At 34.3% G+C, this 6,189-nt stretch overlaps 1 long non-coding RNA gene across 1 annotated transcript; it reads right to left on the bottom strand.

The window, feature by feature from the left end:
* Window positions 1-3,520: 3,520 nt before the first annotated feature.
* LOC123664725 lies at window positions 3,521-3,974 on the bottom strand. Its single transcript, XR_006744878.1, has 2 exons — window positions 3,889-3,974; window positions 3,521-3,701 (listed from the first exon to the last, which is right to left on the bottom strand). It is a non-coding gene; the product is annotated as an uncharacterized LOC123664725 (long non-coding RNA).
* Window positions 3,975-6,189: the final 2,215 nt, after the last annotated feature.

Raw genomic sequence — 6,189 nt, 5'->3', positions numbered from 1 at the left:
CAAGCGGGAATCGAACTCGCAAACCGTTGGTGTTTTAGGCGACTAAAAAAGTGGTCTACTACACTACTACTAAATAAGTGACGAATAACTTTCATGACTGCAGTAAAAAGTCGTCTAACATTAAGTGGTTTATTTGGTTGGCCTCAATTTTACCACCAGTAGCTTCCCGACTCTTCGTTTTATTGTCTATCGAGATAGTTTCATCGGATCTGCCAACGGAATGAAGATTCGATTGTGATCTGTGAAGAAAGTCATAAAACTGACTAAAGGTTTTATTAAAATCGTGTTTTTAAGACTGAGTGGCCTAAATTGGGTTACGATGAGACCACGTTTGGAATGTTTTTACTTTTTATGGCGATTCTATCACATGCTCTTATCTGGTATGATTGGAAGAAAATAAAAAGAATCTGAAGAAATTCTTCAATCTTTTGAATACTTTTGCATAGGGACCAGTAATGTTTTATAACTTTACCTTATTTTTATTTCTGTGGTAATAATACTCGATAAGTAAAGTACACTTTGGTACAACTCAAATGTCACTCTCAGGAAAGGAGGACAGGAAAAGTGTGGCGATAGAATATTATTTGCGAATTTCGGAAAATTTATCAAGAATTCACCATCTGTTCCCTATATCGAAATATTTTCAACTTCGCCATAACCACAATCGTTCACGCTTCACTCATCAGTTCAGAAGCGATTTTATAGCCTCTTTCGTTTATTGAGAGATAGCGAACTTTACGGTTGTCTGTTCGTCCATATTTAACGATCTGCAATAATTTATTAGTATACATTCGCAAATTTACTATCATTTGGGTGAGTGGTGGAATATTCGCCTTGGGAATAAGTTGTGGTTTGGCTGTTAACAGACCTTTGTGTGAATGTTCCTATTAGTACTAATGATTGTCTATTGTCTGTTAATGCTCCTTGATCCGATATACGTTATTTGGCTACGAGGTCTATACATACATATGTATATGTAGTTTAGTAGAACTGAAGTTGGATCTAGTTTAAAACAAAAGAGGATTATGTGCGGTGGCCATTGATTTATATTTCAAATAATGCATTTTACCAAGATGAAAAATAGCCAATATTAATTTCTAATCCCTAAAGCACTGTGCAATAATCGTCCTTTACTTTGTATAAACCAAAGTGAAATCTATCTGCGGTTACAATGAGACAAATGACGCATGCACAAAGAGAGAATGATTTGACTTATCCTTCAATTTCATGCCTCCGACTGCATATTATCTACGACGTTGCATAAAGTTCCGAAGGACTACCGTATTAATATATTTTAAATGTATAGCACAAAATGTTTGATATTGTTTCTATTTATTTCGCTGACTTTGTGTGCATATTGAATTTTTATCTTGTTCCAGCTTTTTCAGTTGATTTTCTATTAGTTGTTCTTCACGCAGGCGGATTTTTTGTTTTTTTTTTAATTATTATTTTATTTATGTCTTTTTAGTCAGACAAATTACGTAATCGGTTCAATTCATTAAAACAGTTTACATCATGTGGTTGATTAAGTAATTTTTTAGGGTCAAGAGAACTGATAGCAAGCCCGGAGAAAGATCTCACTCTGCTCAAAGCAACGTAAGCCTGACCTTTAGCAAATAGGTGACTGCTTAAGTCAACAACTATTAGTTTTAATATAATGAAATTATTATTAAAATTATTTGTTTGTATTTGGTATTATGTATTTGTTATTGATTTTATTAATGTAATTGTAAATTGGTGTGACATTTATTAATTTTTATTTGTAATTTTAATTGTATGTTTTTTTTAACCATTGTATTTTATTAGAAAGGCTACACCCCGAAGTTGATCGTCGCCTAGGAGGCGAGTTTGGCATGGCATAGACGTGGGAACGAGCAAAGTCCACATTTTTTAAACTTTAATACTATATTTCTTTATTAGTATTACGGTAATAATAATCATGATACACCTTTTTAAAATCCTTGTATTGTGCCCTTCAATTTGATACCCATATTGTAGTATTCGAGATTTTTTTTTTTTTTTTATTAACAACAATGGCTTCGCGCAGCCGCCATGTTTGATTTTTTTTTTAATGTCACCTATCTAAGAACACTTGGGCAGCTAAGACGAACCTAACGATACCTCAATTATGTAAATCCGTTCAGTGGTTCTAGAAATATGAGGTAGTAAAGAATATTACATACAAATATACATACATACAAGATACGCGCGAAAAACATAACCCTTCCTTGGCAGTCGGGTAAAAAGAAGATAAATAATTAAGGAATGAGATGGTGCATAAAAATTCGGAACATCTAGTTGATTAAGTTATACTAAGTTATGTGGTGTCTTCGATGAACGTTTGAAATAGAGATATTGTGTATTATTGTCGGTCAAATTCCCAATACATTGGTCTTGTGCACACTTTAGATTATTTGAGTTATTGATAACGCTGAACTGTCCAATATTTGTCGTAGTTATTTCCTAATGGGAATTTTGGTGTTTCTATGTGACAAAACATTGGAGTCAAAGTTATATTGATTATTTGTTTGTACACGATAGTTTTTGGATATGGTACATCAGTAAATATCTTGCGCTAAATTTGGAGTAGTCCGACAGGTTAAATCCATCCTTGTAGACCTTCAAATAGCTCAATAAGGCTACCCTCGATTAGTGTTGTGTTCCTAGGGTGAGTGGGGTATCTAGATTTCTTAGATAGAGAGATCTGTGGTTCGGTGCTACAGTCAACGCGCTGCTAACCGTCCTGATGTTACTGGCATGTATAAGCTAGGGCTAGCTATATCCGCTTACCATCTTGTGGACCATAAACTTGTTTCCCACCTTTGTAATAAAATAAAAATAGGAAAATAGCTGCTGGTCATGGAATGAATAATTCCGTTAGTGTTCTAGTATCATAAAGTACCACTAGCACAAAATTGTTTGAAAAGTCGAGTAGATTACTGCGTGGGATAGAGAGCACCAAAAATGGCGTAAACTCATATGTGTTATCCATAGTCAAAACGCCGATTTAGAAACACACTCAACAGGCTAAAATAAAATTGATATAAATATTTGCCATAAGGACCAGGATATCAACATACACTGCTCGTGTTGGAACACCGTTGTGCAATCACCTTGATAAATAAATATTTTCATTTAACCCGCCACCGGTGACGTCAATTTTACTTACATCATTGGTGACGCCGGTCTCATGCACCGGGATTTACAATGGAAGATTTATATAAATATTTTTTTTACTATCTATTTTATATTTATGTATATATGTTCTTTGATAATAAAACAAAGATATTTTGTTAATCACAGTACGTTTATTATATTTTTATTTATTTTAAAACAACGACACTTAAAACAAGAAAATTTGTTAACTTTTTAAACATAACTTTTGTTAGATCATAGAAAACACAAATATCAATATATTTTTTATATAAGTTCAGTCTTATCTCTTTTAGGACACTAGGAACTTACATAAAATAAACAAAAAAGTGGCATCATACCAACAAAAAAAAAAATAACAAAAAAAAATATAAAAAATGACTATTCTTCAGTCAAACAGCTTCTGCAGAAAGGCACTACATGTTCAAGACACAAATATTTTTTGCACTTGTCTGATGGCGATGTCTGATGGCGTTGATGGCCCGTCCTCATCGAGTACTTCTTGTAGAAGAGACTCGAGCCGACGCTGTTCATTTTCGAATGACATGCTAAAATAAATTTTATAATTTGAAATATGGTATTTTCGTGAAATATCGATAAAATTATGCCAATAAACTAACTAATCATAGGGAAATACAATCAAGTAATAACAAAACTAAAATAGTAAGTAAAAAATGTATATGGTCCTGATAAAATATGAACAATTAAAAATTCAACTATGACTGTTTTACTTACATAATCGGTGACACCGGTCTCACGCACCGGGATGGCGCCAAAACTTCAGAACGTGCGTCCGCTTCGATGTCGCGGGGGGAACTGGTGACGAGCCGCGTGCAATGCGGCAGCTACTCGAGATCACGACGAAAATCGATTACGCGGGAAAAAGTTATTCGATTTATTTAAAACGCCCGGTCTCTCAGACATATACGTCACCGATGGCGGGTTAATGGTTTTACTTGCACTTTGTTTTTAGCATTATCTTTTGTTTCCTTATCTAATTGTGTGTGTGTGTGTGTGTGTGCCATAAACAAAGTTCTTTTCATAGTATTTTATTTCAAACTCATAAAGAAACAAAGTGTACAGTTAACTATATCAAGGAAAGAATAATAATTTACAATTTGACTCATTTTCTTTAAAATATTTTATCAACATTTAGTTCAGTACGCTCCATTACTAAACAAAGTATTGTTACAACACAACATTAAGCTTTGATTAATCCATAAATGTTCAGGTTGTTTAATTGCCTCCATAAAACTAGTCAAAGAGCACTTTGTTTTCTCTTTGAACTAGTAAATTAACCTGACTTTTCCAGGAAAGAAATGTTTTCTTCATAAAAAATATAACTTTTTTGAATAAAAAACAGACTTTACTTTTGCGAATTTACGAATGCGAAAATACAGTGAAAAGTTTATAAGTAACAGCCGACTGGTATAGCTACATTTCTTTTTTTCGATAAACATACATATAAATAATACATATATAAATAAATATATATATTACACCCAGACTCGGGGTGGGAATCGAACCCGTCACTACAAACTACGCCAACGAGCTAGTCAAATCCATTCTCTGCTCTGTTTCAGTCATCATGTGGTGCAAATCAATGACCATTTAATAATTTTAGCCGATAGAAAGTAAATTAAATAATAATAATAACAATCATCATCATTACTTCAGCCTATCGAAGTCCACTGATAGACATAGGCCTCCACAAGTTCACGCCAAAATGGCGTGAACTCATGTGTTTTGCCCATAGTCACCACGCTGGGCAGGCAGGTTGGTGACCGCAGGGCTGGCTTTGTCGCACCGAAGACGCTGCTGCCCGTCTACGACCTGTGTATTTCAAAGCCAGCAGTTGCAAGGTTATCCCGCCAGCGGTCGGCTTTTTAAGTTCCAAGGTGCTGGTGGAACTGTGTTATCCCTTAGTCGCCTCTTACGACAGCCACGGGAAGAGATGGGGTAGCTATATTCTTTACTGCCGTAGCCACACATCTCTCTTTACTGCCGTAGCCACAGAGCTTTAAATTAAATAATATTGAGGTCAAACGCAAGACAATCAAATGCAACAAAGAATTATATCATTGTATGGAAGGTAAGCTGTGTTGATTATATTAAAAAGGTTTTCTCTACTATGTGTATTTTGTCATAAATAAATACATTGCATATTTCAAAATTTTACCATAAACTACGGCTACTACATTCTGATTAACGTCCAGTTTCAATATTTTATCTTTCTCTGAATTTGCATTGAAATCTCAGAATTTTGACGTAATCTCCATACAAATTAAGTCAAAAATGTATGGCTAGTAGCCAAAATCAGATATCGATAGATCGCTGCATTCAGAATGTTAGTCATATTATTTATTTAAAAAAAAGATCCAAGGCGAGCGCAGTGTGGGCCGTAGAAGAACATCTTGGCTAAAAAATGTAAGCCAATGGTTTGGGAAAATACTTTCGTTATTCAGGGCCGCGGTATCAAGGATACAAGCTGCAAAAATGATCACTGAACTTCTTGAATAGATGGCACTTTAAGAAGCAGAAAAAAACAAGTAGCAATTTTTTTTGTTATTATTTTAATACAGCCTTTTACAAACTGTTAAGAAATATTGTATCATTCTAAAGCTCAGCTCACACAAGAGAACGCTTGTTTTATTGAAGCCATACATTTTACAGCACGCTAAATAGACACTATCCTTTATTTCCTGCAGTTTGTTAAAGGTTGTACTACACTTGCATTTCATATTATTAAACCGTTATAGTAATAAAAATATATATTAAAGTTTTTTTTTTTTTCATTGAGTAAAAATTGGACCTACAACAAAAATATTATATCATAAATTTTGGGGCAGACCAATTTTGGAAAAGTACCGTGACCTTATAGATGATCACAAATAAATAACACTACTCTCAATTAGTGTTATATTTCCGTGGTGATTAAGATGACCTAGGTAAGAGCTCGAGGGTAGGGTCAGCAACGAGCTTGCAATGCGTAAATTGGCAGGCGTCGATAGGTTACGGTAGCCGCTCACCATCAGG

Source organism: Melitaea cinxia, chromosome 22 (genome assembly GCF_905220565.1).
Source record: "Melitaea cinxia chromosome 22, ilMelCinx1.1, whole genome shotgun sequence".
Classification (NCBI taxonomy): Eukaryota; Metazoa; Arthropoda; class Insecta; order Lepidoptera; family Nymphalidae; genus Melitaea; species Melitaea cinxia.
The sequence above is the reverse complement of the archived record's forward strand: the minus strand, read 5'-3'. Positions and strand labels throughout refer to the sequence as shown.